We start from the raw sequence: 19,927 nt of genomic DNA on the forward strand, positions 1-19,927 counted from the left end.
CCCTCCCCCTCCTCCTCCTCCTCCTCCTCCTCCTCCTCCTCTTCTAAATAAAAACTAATCGAAATGAAATAAAGACTACGGGGGCCCTCAGAGGAAGTTCTCCATATCTCACTGTGTGATACTTAACATGTGATGCACCCTTACACCGCTACCTTTGTTTTCTAGACTACTAACTGAACTCCTCCCAGACAAAAGTACTGCTTTTGCCCCAGATTTACTGAAGCAGAATGAGTGAATACAAAATCGTGTTTTGCTCATCTTATATGCACAAATCTCGGCACAGTGTTTTCTATACTGTGGGATGTCAGTAGGCTCTGGTTGAATGAACATTTGCCGAAGAGAAACAAACAGTAAGGTATTGGAAGAACAGCAAGTAATTTGTTGAAACACACACCAGAGCCATGCGCAAAATTGCAGAAAGTCTGTATCTGTGCAGCGTAAGGTCTGGGAAAACTGTCAGGTCTCTGAGATCCACTGGCAAAATGAATGTGATGGGAAAGGCTGGGCACACATTGAAAAGAAAAGTTGCATTCTCTTATAACAGAATGGAAACAAGGCTAAAGTATAAAAAGGGCAAGCATAAAGCATGAGAACTGCTTTAGGCTTGGTTCAAGTGGAAGGAAAAAATTAAAATGGAGACTGTGAGAGAAGGAAAGCGAAGGGGGCTGGCATGACCCAGGAATGGGATTTAAAGATAAGGTATTTGCATTGAACATATCCAGGAGAACAAAGCATCAATGAGACTTCATCCAATGTCCAGAGCTCATGGTGAGATAATGATGGTTTGAATGAGATGTCTCCTCACAGATCATGCATTTAAATACTTGATCCCCAGATCATGACTTTGGGAGAAGCTTACAAAGTTTGGCATTGCTGGAGTAGGTACGTCACTCCGGTCAGGCTTCGAGGTTTCAAAAGATTCAGGCCATTTTTAGTGCACTCTTTCAACTTCCTGCTTGCAGTTTGAGTTGTGAGCCCTCAGCGCTCAACTTCCTGTTCCTTTCCCCATGCCTGCCACCTGCTGTCGCCACCAATATGGAATCTGACCCTCTGGAGCTGTAAGCCCCAAATAACCTCTTTCTTCACCAAGTTGCCATGATCATGGTGTTTTGCCACAGCAATGGAGAAGCAACTAATGCAGAGCTGGTACCAGGGAATGGTTTTTACTCTGAAAGAAAAAAACAAAACAAAAACAAAAACAAAAAAACCAAACAAAAAAAAAAAAAAAAAAAAAAAAAAAACCATGACCATGCTGGTTTTTGGAGGAATATGGGAGACATGAGGACTGTGGACTAAAAAATCAGTTTGAACAGAATTTAATGACAACAGCAATTTCTAGTTCATTGAGGGAGTGTGGGGTGTGGCTTATTATATTAGGAGATTATAAATGACTAAGGAAAAGGCTATCTGAAAGAAGAAAATAGAGGCTTGAAAATGATTATATTGTTGGAAAATGGAACAAATTACTTCATACCTCTTTCTTACAGATTTAACCTGGAGACCACAAAGTGACAGTTATTGCTGGCAGAACCTTCACCATGCTAGCACTCTTATATGCCAGACACTTGGTTGGGCACTTCTCTGGTATTGTCCTATTGAATCCTCGTCAGGATTCAATTTGCTTCAATGGGTGCTATTATTCCTCAATATGACTCCATAATCATTAAGGTCTAAACTTCTAAGCGCTGAGACCATGTCCCAGTTGTAACCCCCACCCCCAAAACATTTGAATACAAAGATCAGTGATAAAAATAGGTAACTCTAAAATTATTTCTTTCCCCAGATAACAGACCAGTGAGATTCTTACCAAAAATTTTAAGATGAAAATATGGTCACAGGAGGGAAGACCCCATGACTCACTCTGGCTGCAGTTCTCACAAGATCTCTAAGTATGCTTAGATTAAGTTGTGACTCCATTCAAGCATGTCTAGTCTTTGACATTGCAACATGACATTGTCTTCTACAAAGTTAATACTTTGTGACTTCACAACCAATTTACAGAAAGAAATCACACACACACACACACACACACACACGATAGTATATGTAAATTTACAATTTTGTAGTAGAGCAGCTTTATAGCTTCTAAGGTGACTGAGGCTTGAGTGTTGGACATATTGATAGGGCTCAGATTCTGGTTCAGACCTGATGGCAATCCTACCTGCTTAAAAGGGAGAATCATAAGCTTCCAATTCTAGAGTGCAGCCACTCTAAAAGAGCAGGAACAAGTGCCAACCACTCCAGCCACTGCCAAGAATGCTTCACTCTAGATGAAGCATTCACTCTAGAGATCTCTAGATGAGATCTCTAGATGAGATCTCTCGATGCCCAGTGCCTGGACACACCGCAGCAGGATTCCCCAAGAAATGCTCTGAAAACGACAACAGCCAAACTCCAATTGAGGGGAGCAAGGTCAGAATTTCCAGGCACGAGTCTGGAAACTGACAGTTTAGCAAGCTTGTAATACTGAGATTAATTCTTCCAATCCTACATGGTGGGAATTCATTAGTGCTGGGGTGAGGTGCAAGGTCTGGGGCGTGACAGAAAGCTACCAGGGGTTTTCCTCTTCGTTGTTTGAAATGCAGCTAGAATTCCCCTGTGCCTTGTAAATTCAGAGCAGCACGGCTTTGTCAGGTAGCCATTACAGCATATGTGGCAAAGCCTCTGAGAGAGATGTTACAAGTGAGCTGAAGGAATCAGAAGGGCATTAACAGGTGTCTGAGCCCACTCTCAAATTATGTCCCTGACTCTCACCCACAGTCCTGATGCCTCTCCAGGCGGGAAATGTTCTTTGTTCATGCTCACTTGCTCGAGCACATTCTAGCTAGAGGGACCATCACTTTGAGGAAAATTCACATCTCTGTTTCCCTCCCTCCCTCCCTTCCTTCTCTAAAAAGTCTACTATAAAGTACTTTAAAAATTAGACTTTTTTTTTAGACAGGATCTTGGCTGGCCTGAAACTCATTATCTATACCAGGCTTACCTGGAACTCAAAGAGATCTGCCTGCCTCTACTTCTTGAAAGCTGGGATTAAAGGCTTGCCCTGCTAAATCATTCTTTATAGGCAGATTTATTATTTATTGGCCAATAGTAGAAATACTATTCGAGAATTACAACTAAAATCTAGCTATCATGGTGCGCTTTCATAATCTCTTCACTCTTGAAGCTGAGGTGGGAGAGTCTCCTTGAATTCAAGGCCAGCTTGGGCTACATGGCTAGTACCAGGCCAGCCAGGGATATATAACAAGACTGTGTCTCAAAATAATAATAAAAAAAAAAAACCTATAAATGACAATGAAGGTGTGGATATAGTTCTACTGGTGACAGGCTAACCCAGCATGCACAAAGCTTTGGTTTTGATCCCCAGCTCTGCAGAAAACTGATGTGGCACAGGCCTATTATCTCAGCATTTGGGAAGTGGAGAAATTGAAATCCATCCTCAGCCACATAGTGAGTTCTTGGCAGCCTGATTCAAGACCCTGTAAGGGAAAAACAACAACAAATGATAATTATTCTATTTTTCAAACATTAGTGAAGTCATAGATAATTTTGTTTCCATATCACATAACAACTTCTCGTGATGATTCCTGTCTTCTGTTCAACCCTAGTGGTTCCCCCGCCCCACCTCATTGCTTCTCTGCTCCCCCATCCCTTCTTCCGTATGAAGCCCAGAGATTTACAAATACTATACCAGTGCTCTGCCCCTGAGCCACACTCAAAGTCCACCATCTTCCTCCCCCACACACAAACTGATCACTCTCCCAGAAGGGCACATTCCTAGTTTCTTTTTTTTAATATATATTTTATTTATTTATTATGTATACAATGCTCTATCTGCATATACGCTTGCACGCCAGAAGAAGACACTAGATCTTATTATAGATGGTTGTGAGCCACCATGTGGTTGCTGGGAATTGAACTCAGGACCTCTGGAAGAGCAGGCAGTGCTTTTAACCTCTGAGCCATCTCTCCAGCCCCACATTCCTAGTTTCTATGGCTACACACTGACAAAGGACATGCTCTCTCAATAGTTCTGGATTGCTGAGTGTAGAACATTAGCTTAGGAGCAAGCACACTTTCAAGTTGTCTTAGTAAGGGTTTCTATTGCTGTGAAGAGACACCATGACCATGGCATCTCTTATAAGACAACAACAACAACAAAAGCCCAAACATATATTTGGGGTTGGCTCACAGTTTCAGAGGTTTGGTCCACTATTGTCATGGTGGAGAAACATGGCACGTGCAGGCAGACATGGTGCTGGAGAAGGAGCTGAGAGTTCTATATCAGCAGGCAGCAGGAAAGACAGTGAGCCAGTAGGTCTGGCTTGAGCTTCGGAGACCTCAGTGCCTAGCCCCTAGTGACACACATCCTCCAACAAAGCCACACCTCTTCTAACAAGGCCACACCTCCTAATAGTTCCATTCCCGGTAGGTCTTCGGGGGCCATTTTTATTCAAACCACCACACAAGTAACGGCTTTGCCACATTCGCCTCTGCAACTGATTCCTTGCTTATAAAATGGGGCTATTGTGGTTGGATGATTAAATGAGTAAACATACAAAAAAAATACAAACATACAAGTGGAAACTACTTGGTAACTGCATTAATATATATTGATTATTATAGGCAGATGTGTTCTGGTACTTAATGCTTTTTTTTTTTTTTTTGGCAAGGTGAATAGAGCTTCCTCATCTCCTTCAAAACAGAAAAACTGACTTATAGCACTTGCCAAGATCCACAATGCTAATACTTTTAGCATACTTGATACCAGAAGACATCACTAAAAGCAGGGATGGGAGAGACGGGTAGGGCATGATATAGTGTATACATTGTATTGTAACCTTAGAATACACAATATAGTATTTTTACAGATAGATGTTTTAGATATCCAGGGCATGGATAATAGTAAAATAAAGAACAATAATTAGGGGCTGATGTGTTGAGTTTGCATTTTTCATGATTTATTTAATGGTGAGTGTTCTGGGGAAAAAGGAATAACATGCAAACCTCTGGGTGGAGAGTTCCTGTGTGTTAGTGTCTGAGGTGCACAGCAGATGTCACTGGCAGACATGATGAGCTGGAGGACAGACCACTGGCGGGAAAGGAAGGGAAGCCAAAACAGGCAAACTGTTGGAGATCTTGTTCAAAGAACAGGTAAAGTAGAAGCTTGGCAATAAAATAATGAGATTTACTTATTTTTTCTTTTCAGTTTTAGTTTTTGAACAAGGTTCTTCCTGTATTGCCCAAACTGGCCTCAAAACTCAAGATTCCCTGCCTCAGCCTCCATAGTGCTGGCATTACAGGAAGGTGCTACCATACCTAGTTCCGGCTTATGTTTTGTGGATGTGTTCATGGGGAGTGAGCGTGCATGTGTATTACTCGTGCCTCAAGACGTGTGTGGAAGTCAGAAGATAACTTGCAGGGAGTTTCTGTCCTTCCACCATGTAGATTCTGGGGACGAAACTGGGGTCAGGATTGGCAACAAATGCCTTTACCCACCCAGCTATCAGACCAGCCCGAGGGACACCACTGTATTGGTGAAGTGGGAACAGCTTGGATGAAGAAAAGTAATATTGGATAATAAGAGAAATTGATGAGTCCAAAACAAAGGGGAGATCAATTAAAATGGATTAAACTTCTGTGATTATTAGCTGTATAGCTCAATAAGACCATCTACCAAGTGATAACTCAGCACAGGGGAACAAATTGAAACATGCTCCTTCTGGAAGATCTCGCAGGACTCTGCATCTCTTTTGCCTGATGAATGACAGGAGTCTATTGAATTACTCCTGGTACCTGCCTTGTGTCTGGTATAACATATGGCCACCGTGGCCCGCAAGAAGCCTTCCTTCTCGGCAAGTCAATTTAATTGCCCGTTAGGGATTACTCTGGGAATACAGTGTTAAACAAAGCACGAGAAAATGTAATTTGTCATCGCTGTAATAAAATACGATTTATTTCTATATATAATTTATCAAAACATTTAAATCATACTTTCTGTATAAAATGAAATTAGAGCTAGGGAACAGTACTGAAACACTTGATCAAAGTGTCCAGATAAAAATTACAAATAGCAGTAAGTCCTAAAATACCATAATAGACAGATGGAACCTCGCTGGCGTTCAGCTTTCCAAGCCAGGGAAGCCACGTGTGCTGAATATCAATGAGGGATCATATCCACATTTTCCTAAGAGCGAAAACTAAGGCTTCCCCTTTTAAAAGCCCAGACTTCCTACCCAAATTCCTTCCAAATGCACAAACCTCAGGGGCAGGGGAGCAGCACATCCAGGTGAAGGTGCTGGACAGAGGTCAGTGAGTGATGTCAGCTCTGTGCCTGGCCCTTCTTACGAGCAGAGCCCTTGCCATCACTCTGCGGGCATAACGTTCACACCTCACTGGTGTAAGCAATTGAGCTGCCATGTGAGTCTGCCACACTGGCTGGTGAAGGCCTGTGGAACTTCCAGCCAGGGGTGCTGTCCTGGCTGCACGGTAGATCACAGTGTCTGCATTTTCCAGCCAGGAAGGAAAAGGTAAAGGAGAAAACGATCATTCGTCACCTTGATCAAAGCTTTAAAATAGTTTTTTTAAAAAAATTTTTTTTCATAAAGTTATAATTTAAATATTAAATAAATAATACTAAATAGTTTAATAAATATACTTATTCGTGCATTGGTGTATCTGTGCCTGCTCACCTCACATGAGCACCTATGGGCATGCAGAAGCCAGAAGAGGGAACCAGGTGTCCTCTGTCATACTCTGTTATTTCTTTGAGGCAGCAAATCTCCCTAAACCTGGACCTTATTTTTACTCAGCTGACCTGGAGGCTAGGAAGCTCCAGCAATCCTCCTTTCTCTTTCTGCCTCTGGGGACTCAGGCCACAGGTTTGTGTGATAGGCCAGGTTATGCGTCCCAGGATCTGAACTCCAGTCTTCCTGACTGGGCAGCAAATCCCAAAAGACGACTGTGATCTAAACAAATTCCAGGCATTGGGTCTTTTCCTTTCTCCTCTTCCTCACCTCCATTCCTCTTCTCTTTTCCCCCTCCCCTCTCTACCTCACTCCCCCTTCACACCTATTGTTCTTGTCTGACTTCCCTATCTTGTGTATTTTTCTATATGCCGGATTTTCCCGTTGTGTCTCTGTGATATCCTGTTTCTTGTATTTTCTATAATAATCATTAGAATCTCCAAGCATGGTCAGATTCCGCTCTGACTTTGGTGGGCTGGGAGGGGAAAGACAATTTGCTTCACACCATCTTCTGCACTTCCAGCATAAGGGACATAACCTCTGGGTTTCATTCTTGTGGCAGTGAATCAGAAATGTCCTCCACAGACTCACGTTTTAAATGCTGTTTGGGACGTTGTGGCCCTTTAGCACGTGGGGGCTTAGCTGGTGGTAGTAGGCCACCGGTTCCAATACTCTTTCTGCTTCCTAGCTTGCTGTGATATGAGGAGCCTCCCCACCCACTTTCCTCACAATGACTGCCATTTCGTCCTTATCGTGATGCACTGAAGCTTCTGAAATGAGGAGCCAAAATAAGGCTTTCCTCACACTCTTTCTGTCCAGTGTTCCCGCCACAGCAACACAAAAGTAACCACTAATGAACACTAAAGCCATTGGTGAGTGTGACTAGACCCGGCATCTCAGCACAAGTTGCCAAGCTGTTGTATTCTAATTTTGTCATTATTTCTGTAGAGAAACTTCTGTCTCATCTTTGTGGCATGCAGCATAAAAACCCGAGTAGAGGCAATGAGAGCTTTTTAATCATAAAGTGGGGTGGTTGGCCAATGGACACTTAGATCTGAAACTTGTATACTCATGCGCGCACACACACACACACACACACACATATACACACACACAATCTTGAGGGGCTGGAGAGATAGCCCTGTGTTCACAAACACTTGCTGCCCTTCCAGAGGACCCAGGTTCAGTTCCCAGCATCTATATGACAGCTCACAACTACCTGGAATTCTAGTCCCCAGGGGATCCTAAGCCTGTGGCCTCTGCAAGCACCAGGCACCCATGTGGTAATGTGTGTATGTATATATGTGTATATAATGTCAACGCTTATACACATGAAAAATAAACAATCTTTAAGTAATTTTTAAATGCATCTTGATCAGTGGGAAGGGACATGAGAGGGAGGTAAGGTGGGGAAATATGATTGGAATACCTTTGAACATTGCATAATGAAAACCACTAATATGAGTGATTAATATGTGCTAAAACATTTTTAAAGCACACCACACGCCACACACACACCACCCACACCAACACACACACACACACACACACACACACACACACACACACACGGGGAGAGAGAGAGAGAGAGAGAGAGAGAGAGAGAGAGAGAGAGAGCATGCTGAGTGCTATGGAGTACCACACGATGCCCAGTCTCAATCTGTGACTCCTAGAACGTTATCTCTTCATCCCAAGACCAGAGTCTTTTTGTTTTATTTTTTTCCACACAACACCCCTTCACCATCCACCAGGAAAAGCCTCCAAAACCCGGTGAAGTTGAAGCCCTGGAAAGCTCATTTGGTTGATTACCAAATGTTTTTGATGCTTAGGGACAATGGGTTTCTGTGGCACTCTGCCTGGCAAGCCTCTGGATGGAGAGGGATCATCTTTCTTCCAATCTTCCAAGTATTGCTAAAATGAGGCAATCGGGTGCCAGTATATACAGTATATACAGTCAGAATGTATACTTAATTCCATGGATGGAGACCGCCCATTGGGGGATGGTAACTGACTGGGCTGGGTTAAAAGTCTGTTCTGCGATTTCTTTCCGTCTAGACACATCCCTGTGGTCACTCTGAACCATGACATTCACATCACTCTTGGGAGAGCAGAGTGATCGGGATGGAAGGACCTCCAAGAAGAGACAGCAATCAGTAATATTTCTGCCTCACTGCAAATTTATTTTTCTGGTTTGGAGGCCGAGATTCAACTACAGCCTGAGTGAAAGCCCTTCGCAGTTCCCACTTTATATTCTTTTGTTCCTCTGTTCTCCTCTCTAACAAGATGCTCAGAAGTTGCCCGTTTCCTAAGTCCAGAGAGCGTACATACATCACATTTGAAAATTGATTTTGTTTTAGTGAGTCGTGTACAATCCTTCCCAGTCTTGCCAGACCTTGAGCAACCAATGCTGAGCTGTGAAAGCGATGCTAATTGCTTTCCCTGGGGTCAAGCATCTTCTTTGTAAATCACCAATCCAGTAGCCACTCAAAACTCAGAGGAAGAATTGACTGTGAGTCTTACAAGAGGGATAATTGAGCGTTTTAAATGTTTAACTCTAATGCAAATTTATTTCCCTTCGATTTTTCCCCCTCGTCTCTTAACATGTCCTGAAGGAAATAATTGCTGTGAATATTTAGGTTCAGCTTGTTCATTATCAATGCAGACTTGAAGCCTCCTTCCGACAATCTCTTAGAAGCTGAAACACGTACACCCCCCTCCTTTTACCATAAAGGGTGAATCACTAAGGATTTTCCAAAGCAGCCTGACGACCCTGACTTCAGTGCTGAGGCTGACATGTGCTAGACAGACAACTGTGAAGATTAAAATTCCCTTCTCTATCCGGACAGATTTTTGTAGGACCCTCTTGGGGAAGGAGGCAGACAGTGAAATAGGCTGTGCCTGCTATAGGATTGTTTGAATTGGATGAATTTCTCTAGAGGTTACTTTTAATTCCACCAAGCAAGAAAGACTGGAGACTACCAAACCGAATTTGTGCCGGGAGAATGATAAGACATGCGCAATAAGATCCCCCCCCCCGCCCCCCCACCCCATTACCATGCATTTTTCTAGATAACCACTGATGCTCGGGCTAGCTTGATTGATTATCATAGATGTTTTTTTAATTTATTTATTTATTTATTTTTTGAGACAGTAGCTTGAGACTGGCCTCCAACTCACTATGTAGCTAAGGGTGACCTTGAACTCCTGATTCCCCTGCCTCCACTTCCTGAATGCTTCAATGACAGGCATGCTCCATGATGCTTCATGTGGTGCCAGAGAGCTGAGTCGGGGCTTCTCTCGTGCCAGGTACACCTCTGCCAATTGAGTTATATCTACAGCCTATCGGGAGTTCTTAACTATGTCTCAAGCCCTTTCTTTGAAATAGGAAGCCAGGTTCCCCCTGCCTGAATGAGAAGCCGGCCTAGTGACTCACTTCAAACAGAATGCAGTGAGAATGTGTCCTGTGACTTCCTGGAGTAGGTCATAAGAAGGCGGCTTCCTACCAGATTCTCTTTAGGTCATTTCCTGCAGACTGTTGCTGTGGGAAGATAGGCCCCAGCTCTGAAGACAAGTGTGTCTCCATAGGGTGGCTGTCCTTGGACGTTTTTTCTTGGAGGATAAATGAATTGCAGATGGCAAGATTTAGAGTTTTAGAGGTTGAGGTTATGTGTTTGTTTGCTTTTCAAGCAGTGTGTTTGTCGGCTCTGAGGCTACAAGGTTTGTCACTGTGATTGGCTTATTCCAAGAGGACAAACAGTACTAATTTGAAACTCATCCATCACCAGATGAAAATCAGAGAGTTGGAGGACTCTGTCAGTGAGGTATGCCTTGTCAGAAGCTTCAGCTATAGGAGAAACGTCTGTTTATCCTTAACACACACACTCCAGGAGAAGCCAATCATCTTGCTGCCATTCACACAGGCCTGGTTCGTCCTCGCCAGGGATATATTTGTTTAAGAAACCTTAGGAAACCCAGTGGAAGCCAGGCGGTGGTGGTGCATGCCTTTAATCCTAGCACTTGGGAGGCAGAAGCAGGCAGATCTTTGAGTTTGTGGCCAGTATGGTCTACAAAGAGAGTTTCGGGATGGCCAGGGCTACCTACACAGAGAAATCTTGTCTCAGGGGGTGGGGGAAAAAGAAAGAAAAGAAAAGGCCCTGTGGAAAGGAGCCCACTTGTTACCTCTCATGAGTCAGCTCTGTGAGTAAGTAACCTTGGAAGTAGCTCCTTGAACCTCAAGTCAAGGAGGTTTAAATCTTTAAAACCTTAGAAGATTTCATCCATCAGGCCTGGAATTCCCCCCCGCCCCAAGCCCAGAGCAAAAACTATCAGCAATCAACAACTGCCAACAAAAATTCACTAGAAAAAAAAAAAAGAAACAGACTCATGACAGAGGGAGCCTTTATTTAAAAACAACTATAAAACATAGTGTGGAAGCCAGAGAGACATAGACACACACCCTTCAGAACTAAATGAAAATATACCAGATGCAGGAGCAAAGAGAAATGCTAGCTCAGATAAAGCAAGGCTCTGTGAGACTTGGTTTGGTTTCATGAGACAGGGTTTTTTACTCTGTATCCCAGACAGGCCTGGAACTGACCACACACACCAGGCTGACCTTGAATTCATAGCAATTTTTCTACCTCAGCACCCTCACCCCACCCCAATCCCATCCCCAAGTACAGGAACTACAAATATGAGCTCTCCTGCCCTTAGGACGTGGCTTTTCAAACTATTCTCACTCTTAACATTTTCATTTCAATGTTTTTATTTTTACTAAGTGTGGTGTGTTTGGATGTTCAGGGACCCATGGAAGGCAAAAGAGGGGTGTCAGATCCTCTGGAGCAGGGGTTACGGGCCATTGCGAACAACTCAAGGTTCATGGGAACCAAACTGAGGTCTTCTAGAAGAACAGCAAGTATTTCTCACTGCAGGGCCATCTCTTCAACCCTCTTGACACCTTCAGGCCCAATAAACTTTCTTGTAGCCCAGATACATAGGGATCTGAAACAGGTACACAGAACATTCAGTCATAACAAATTGTAAAGAAATTAATTTTGAGGCAATCCTTTGGTATACAAATGATTTTACCATGTGTCAAAGAGGAAAGGAAATCTGCATATCTGCGCATTGATGAGATAGAGGAACATGTTTGTTTTTACACGGAGAATCACTTCTTGGCGGAATGTTTGATACTGCAAGATGTAGAGCATCTTCAAACTTTTTTCGGAGTTGATCAATATTTGATCTTTAAAACCATCGGTGCAAGGGAACACAGCTTCACATAAGTACAGAGTGTGAAGGGACAGGTGTGTGTTTAGGGCCTTCTCCAAAGCTTACGGAAACGCCATCCCAACCACACAACAAAGCTTATTCAATGATGGTTTTAAAATAAAACTCACATCAGCAAATCAAACAGCATCTTTTCTCCCCAGACATTCTAACACAATGCAACACAAAGAAACACGGCTTTGATATTTCCATCCGGAGGAATGATGGTGAGAAACATTAAGGCTTTGCTTTTTTTTTTTTTTTTAAACATTTATTTGTTTAGTTTATGTATGAATTTTTTATCTGCATGCCAGAAGAGGGCATCAGATCTCAGTATAGATGGTTGTGAGCCGCCATGTGGTTGCTGGGAATTGAACTCAGGACCACGGGAAGAGCAGACAGTGCTCTTTACCGCTGAGCCATCTCTCCAGCCCCCAACTTTGCTTTTTTTGTAATTAAACCATTATACTTCTCTAAGAACAGAATCTTGTATGAGCTGTAAAAGACACTGGAATTTTTAACATGAAAAAGTCTTGAACGTGAGCCAAAGTGTTTGAGCATCATTGGTCACACTGTGTGGCGTGGCAGTGTGTGTGTGTGTTGTGCTCTCAGTGGAGTTGAACTGTGCAACGCTGCTGAGCATGGCTAAGAACGCCTTAGCTTCATTACATGTTTGAGTTTTTGAATTTTTGGTGGTCAGTTGCAAGTTCAGAACTTTTTTTTAAATCCCTGACAGGGTTTCTCTGTGTAGCCTTGGTTGTCCTCAAACTCACTCTGTAGACCAGGGTGGCCTTGAAGTTACAGAGATCCAACTGCCTCTGTCTCTCCATGTGCTGGGTTCAAAGGCGTGCGCCACTACTGCTCAGCAGAAACTTTTTGTTATTGCCAATTTCCTGTGACCTGAACATTGAGTTATGCGATCCCATATGGGATCATGGCCCACAGTTTTAAAAGCTGTAGTAGAGGGTGTTCTGACCATCTGTCTAGTGCACAAATGTGAAATGCAGTCATGAGGGTTCCTGGTTGGTTGATATTTATGTATGGCTACAGAGAATGGTTCAGATTGGCAGGATCCAAGCAGCAGGTTGAGGCTAATAGGGACGCATTTATTTTGAACATTGGTACAGGAATATGCCCATGCAAGAGCCACAAAGTTTAGTATGTGCAAAAGGATATATGCGGCTGTGTGACTCCACGGTCGGCAAGTGGCTGGCAGGCTCCACTTTGAGCTGTTAGCCCAGGTACCCTCTACGGATCCTGCTTGCCTTTGTGTTTGTTTACACAATGAATAAGGTGGCTCTGCACCTCCCTGGGCTTCTCATGTTTCTGTCTTCCACATAAATGTATTTTTATTCTCTTTCTTTTTCAACATTGGATTCAGACCATTTTATAATTTGCCATTTTCACTTAGTGTATCAGAAACCTTTTCTCATATCAGAATATTATAGTACCTAGGACAGCCTAATAACTAGAATGATATTTCTGCGCGTTTTATTAGCATACAACAATGAAATATAATAAGGGGTATCATGCTGGCATTTTCACATTACGTGCACTGTGCGTTTTGATCATATTCACCTCTCTTCACTCTCTCTGATGGAGGCACAAAGATCCTTGGGTCCACAGAGGTCTAGGGAGCCAGGAATGTTAAACATGTGGGGGCTTCTCCTCAAAGGAGAAATGATGTTTTCCATCCAAGAGGCTGGGAGTGGATATTGTTACTGACGCGGTGACATTTTTGCTATTTGTGGAGGCTGACCTCACCCCAACTCCCCAGAATGTTTCTCTTAGACGCTTCCTCTCTTCTTCCCTTATATCATTATTTTTAGCTCCCAGTTAATGGAAGTCATCTTTGTGTGTGTGCGCGTGTGTGTGTCACATGTGCTTTATAGCTGTCAGAGATCACAATAGATACTGGGCCTTTTACCTATAGAACCCACCCTCATGGTCACATGTATTTGGTAAAGGAGGGCTTTTAGCCCCCCTTAATTTTATTTGTTCGGTTTTTACAAGACAGAGTTTCCCTGTGTAGCCTTGGCTGTTCCAGACTTGCTTTGTAGACCACACTAGACTCAGATTCACAGAAATCCTCCCGCCTCTGCCTCCTGTAGTTCTGTGGTGACAAGTGAGCGCTCGTAAATGAGTTTCTAAAGAGTCAAACCTTAAGCTTTACTGTGCAGCTAAAAACTGGGATGCTTGTTACCTGGAAACCTGGCATGGGAAGGATTGTTTCCTGGCAACGTTTCCCTAAATTGTACCGTGTTTTAAATATGCAGAAGACTGATCCCCCCTGGCGGCATGCTCCCCAGGTCTGATCCATGCTGATGAGGTCAATCTGAACTGATTTTCACCCCTGCCTCTCTGCAGTTAAGGGTCCCCTCTACCTCTCTTGTTCTCCTGTCACTCCTGCAGATTCCTTTTCTGTTTCCAAACTTGACCTTCTACTTTCATGCCTGTTTGTGAGTGCATAACCCAGCGAGATCCATTAGGATTACTTACAGAAGCATTGGCAACAGTGGCTACCCCACTGAAATCTCTCCCTTTTTCATCAACCATTAACTGAAAGTAAATCTTAAGGGAAAGGGTAGGACCCCAGGAGCCCCTTTCACAGCTATAGCAGGGTTCTGACAAGCCCAGTCTTATCGAGATCTTGTGCGGGTAGTCGTAGCTACTTGAGTTCAAAATACAGCAGCCACATACATACTGCCTGGAAGTCAGCATTTCACCATGCCCCCTCTCCAGCACCTCCCTCAGGCTCTTAGTCCTTCTCACACTATAGAGACCAGGCTGGCCTCAAACTCAGAAATCAGCCTGCCTCTGCCTACCAACTGCTGACTACAAAAGTCTCTTTTTAAAAGTTTTCTTTTGCCAGTACTGATAGCCCTGGTGGCCTAGCCTTGGGAAAACTGGCGGGCTGACCAACTTACCTACCACCCTGGCCCAGGTCCAGGGTTTTGAGCTGGCCCATCCCAACATCCACCCCATCTGTGAGCTGCTAGAGAGTGTGAAGGGGCCGGTCCTGCAGATCCAGAGCTGCAGAATCTCTATGACACAAGGGAACAACATGATATCTGAGAGGAGTCTGGGTGAGGATCCGGTATTGATGGTGTAGCTGAAGCCAGAGGCCTTGAGCCAGACCAATGTGCAGTGAACACTTGCAAGTGAAGCTGCTTCGTCAAAAGCTTTGCTTTTACACACTGTGTGACACACCGAAACTTCCACAGCATTTTTTTTTTTTTTTTTTTTTTTTGGCAGGAGGTGAGGGGTTACAAGGGTGGAGAATGGATATGGAAGGACTGGGAAATAAGTGGGATTAGGGTGCATGACATGAAATTCACAAAGAATCAATAAAAAAAATCATGAAAAAGGTTTTTTTGTTTTTTTTTACTATTTTGTTATTTATGAAAAGTTTTATGTTTATTTTATTATTGTTAAAATAAAACAGCACGATTTCTTCCCCTGCCTTACATTCTGGGCCCTTATAAAACAAAACAGCTACATCTAAGAAAATAAATGCTCTCACTCCAGGAATATCTGGCCAGAGGGTCCTGAGCCAGCCAAAGTTTGGCTGAGCATGAAAAAAAAAAAAGCGATGCAATGATAAATAACAGAGTGGGTCTCCTTTTAACAAAGCCTTTTAGTAGCTAAATAAGTCAGATCATTTAGTATAAAGCCCCAAAGTAATCGTTGTAATGCAATAATCCCTACTATAATAAAACAAAATAGCTACTGCCGTAGGAACATTCAGTTACGGATGATCTGAAGGGACTCGTGTGTATGCGTGTGGCAGTGAGCACACGTTTGTACAGATGCACGGGCCCATGTGGAGGCTGGAGAGGTCCTCTGACACACCCCATTTATTCCTTTATGGCAGGGTCTCTCCCTGACCCCACAACTTTTGGGTTTTTTTTTTGTTTGTTCGTTTGCTTGTTTTCGGCTAAGATAGAAGTCAGTGATCCCCAGTGATACTCTTGTCTCCGGCTGCCTCAGTGCTAAAGTTGCAGGCGTGTGTAGAAAGCCCAGCTTGTTACACGGTGCTGGGACCTGAATGTGGGTTCTCTGCAAGAGCAAGTACAAGCTCTCAGCCACTTAGCTGCCTCTCCGGCCCTCTTCTTTTTTAACTCAAGAGTCCACACATGAGGTCAATGAATAAAATATTTGTTTATCTGATCCCCTCAAGTTACATCTATTTTCCTGAAGAAGATATAATTTCTTTCATCTTTATGGCAAAACTTTATTGTCTAAGTAAGACACATCTTCTATCCTTATACACATTGTCAGGCACCTAGGCAGTGTTAGAAACAGGCCGTTGTGAAAAGTGCCATGATAAACACAGTGAGCAGGGATCTCTGATATGCCAACTTAGATCCTCCCAGGTGTATACCTAGGAGTGATATACTTGATACGTTTTAGGGTTTTTTAAATAATATATACTTATATATTTGTCTATTTTGTATTATATATTTATATACATATATTATTGGGTTTTTAAATATTTCCGTTTATTTACTTTTCATCCCAAGGGTGCCCCATCCCTCCTCTCCTCCTCCTTCTCCCTTCCCTTCTCTTTTCCCTCTAGAAAAAGGGAGCTCCTCTCGCCCTATCAACCCTCCCCAGCACATCAAGTCACATCAAGACTGAGCACATCCTCGTCCCCTGAGGCCAGGCAAGGCAGTGCTGCTAGAGGGAAGTGATCCAAAAGCAGGCAATAGTGTCCATGTTAGAAATAGACCCTCACCCCCTCCACTTGCCAGGTGCCCCATATGAAGACCAAGCTGCTCATCAGCCACGTATGTCCAGGTCCAGACCGTGAATGCTCTTTAGTTGATATCTCAGTCTCTGTAGTTTTAGGGAGCCTTCATGCTGATTTCCATAGTAGCTGGAATAATTTACATTCCCATTAACTGTGTTTTAGGGTTCCTCTTTCAGGGACCAGATTTTCAATTCTGAGATTCTAAGCCAGACATTTCAAACTCTTCATAGGTTTTCATATATATGGCTGGAGAGCTGGCTCAGGGGTAAACAGGGCTTGCTATATAGTCTATGAAGACCATTGCTCAGTCTCACAACCATCTGATGCCCTCTACTGGCCACTGTGGGCATTGTACTCACATGTACATAACCACACACAGACACACACACACACAAACACACATAGTCACATGCACACACAGATACATTAAGAGAGAGAGAGAGAGACAAACACTATTAAAAACAAATTACTCTGTGGTGGTGGGATACATCTTTAATCCCAGCACTCGGGAGGCAGAGGTGAGCAGATCTCTGAGCTTGAGGCCAGACTGGTCCACAGAGCAAGCTCGAGGAGAGCCAGGGCCACACAGAGAAACCCTGTCTCAGCAACAACAACCAAAAAAATCTTTAAAGAGAAGGAGAAGGAAGAGGAGGAGACAGAGGAGGAAGAGGAAGTACAAGGAGAACTATTTGGGAAGAAGACCAACTGAAGTGAGCGGGCAATAGGAGAGGGGAATGGTGAAAAGGGTGCATATGATCAGAGTATTATCAGAGTATTATATGCACGCATGTATGTGTCATAATGAAACCCATTCTTTCGTATGGATAAATACTGGACATGATGGCTAAACTTGGTTGTCAACTTGACATACCTGGGAAGAGGAAAGCTTAATTGAAGACTTGCCTCCATCAGAGTGGCCACTGCACATATCTGTGGCCGTTGTCTTGGTTGCTGTGGGACCACCCAGCCCACTGTGGGCAGTGCTCCCCTAGACAGGTGGTCTGGAGTTGTATTTAAAATGTCACGGGGAGCAAGCAGAGTTCTCCTTGGGTCCCGCCTCTGTTTCTGCTTGAGTTCCTGCTGTGGCTTCTCTCAATGGCTGTTGTTGGGACATATAAGCCAAAGAAACCCTTTCCTCCCCACGCTGCATTTGGTCATGGTGGTCATCAGGGTAAGAGGAAGCAAAGTATGACACTAGCAAGAGAAGTCGAAACCAAACCAGATCAAAGCATTGTTCTTGGACTAAGAATGCCAGGTTTACCCCAGGGATTTGCTTGAAATGTGGAATTTAGAGCCTAGCCTGGCTTATGAATCAGAATCTGCGCCTAAGCAGCATCCCCAGCCGAATCCTCTGCCTGTGGAAGCTTGAGGAGCCCTGTCTCTTTCCTAACTCACTCAGTTTACTGTGGAACTGCAACTTGTCATTCGTATTTTGGGTTCATTTTTCCCAACTATTAACAGGGGAGCGAGCTCGATTAATTTTGATTCTCTTCCGCTGTAACATTTTGCATTTTTGAAATCTTGTTCCTCAACGGGTAGAACTGTTTTCCTCTGGCCGTTTCCCCGCTTTCCTGCAATCGCAGGCATGGCCTCGTGCAATCACGCACAGGAGGACAGATGCCAGAGAGAGGTGGAGAAACATTATCTCATGATCAGAAGCCTCCTTACTTAGAACTGGAGTAGAAGAGTGTCCACACTTACCAAACACCCAAACACACACCGCTGCGGCTGACAGCCTGCTGCACACCCACTTCCTTGTTGACTATGCGGCACTCTGCCTTGACTTTCAAAACCGCTCCGAGAATCACTGGGAAATTTCACACCGCCTTAGAAACAGTGGTCTCTGATGACAGCCTGTCAAGCAGCAACTGTGTATCTTCCCAGTTCCATCTCTGACAGTAACCCTTGGGACACGCTGGGAAAAGCGCCAGAGGTCCAGTTAGCATGATCACGTCAAAACTCACTGCCATTTGCCACCAGCCACCGAGCTAGAACCTTTTAATCTTTTAAGTTCCGCTAATAGGCCCATGGGCAGGAAGAGAGAAAATGAAAAGGAGGAAAAAAAAAAAAAAAAAAAAAAACGGAAGGAGGCTAAAGCAGGAGGGAAGACAGAGCACAGTTCACTACCATCATGACTGAGCTCATTCGTTGTCCGTGAGGCTAGTTATCTCTGGATGCCTGTCTCTGCTGAGAGCTTCATTTAGCAAGCAGTAATGGAAAAGCTAATGCTTTCATTATTTAGTGAGTGAATGAGTGAGTGTGTGTGTGTGTGTGTGTGTGTGTGTGTGGTGTGCCTTGAGCATGCAGGTGTGCAGGCCAGTGTGCGTACATGCGAATGTGGAGACAACAGCAGAGGGTATCAAGAATCTTCCTCTATTGCCTTCTACCTTACTCCCTTGAGGCAGGGCCTCTCACTGAACCAGAAGCTCGCCATTTTGGCTAGGCAGGCTGCCTGGCTAGTGGGGCCTCTGCAGTCTCCACCCGCCTAATGCTGGGGTTACAGGCACACATGGACACGCTCTGTTTTTATATAGGTGCTGAAGATTCAAACCCAGGTCTTCGTGCTTACCCAGCAAGCACTTTCACCCACTGAGTGATCTCTCCATCCCAACCTGGTATTTAAAAATGTCAAAATGTTTCCTCTCTCAGAGGGCAGGTTTCCAAAACAACTCCTTCCAAAGGCTGGAGGAAAAAATTGGTTTGTAAGACAAGATACTTTGCTGATTTTTATAAAATCGTTCCTTTATTGACCACTGGGAACAGTATTACTCTCCACGCATGTTAGAAAAGGGGTGATAGTCTGCCAGTAACCTCTCTAATATTATAACTGCACATAAATGTGATTCAGCAATATAGGCAGAACTACTTATTGGTAGAGAAATTTTATTATTGAATTATACCACTGTGCCCCAGTGCTTTTAAGCCTTAATGAGTGCCCGACAGGAATAAATAATCACAAACATCTCAATAAATATTTGTCAAATTAATAAAAGAATTAATGGTCGGAAAACATTATGTAGACGTTCCCCCTCCCCATCTGTCGAGGACTCCGCAGTTATGTGGCCAGGCACCACCTGCTCTCCCAGCCAGGCTGCTTTAATAAAAAGGGGCGAGCATTGATTTACAGCCCTTGGTTTCAGTTTGCTTCCAGGATTGCTCG

This window comes from Psammomys obesus, unplaced genomic scaffold (assembly GCF_907164565.1).
Source record: "Psammomys obesus unplaced genomic scaffold, mPsaObe1.curated_primary_1811, whole genome shotgun sequence".
Taxonomy (NCBI): Eukaryota; Metazoa; Chordata; class Mammalia; order Rodentia; family Muridae; genus Psammomys; species Psammomys obesus.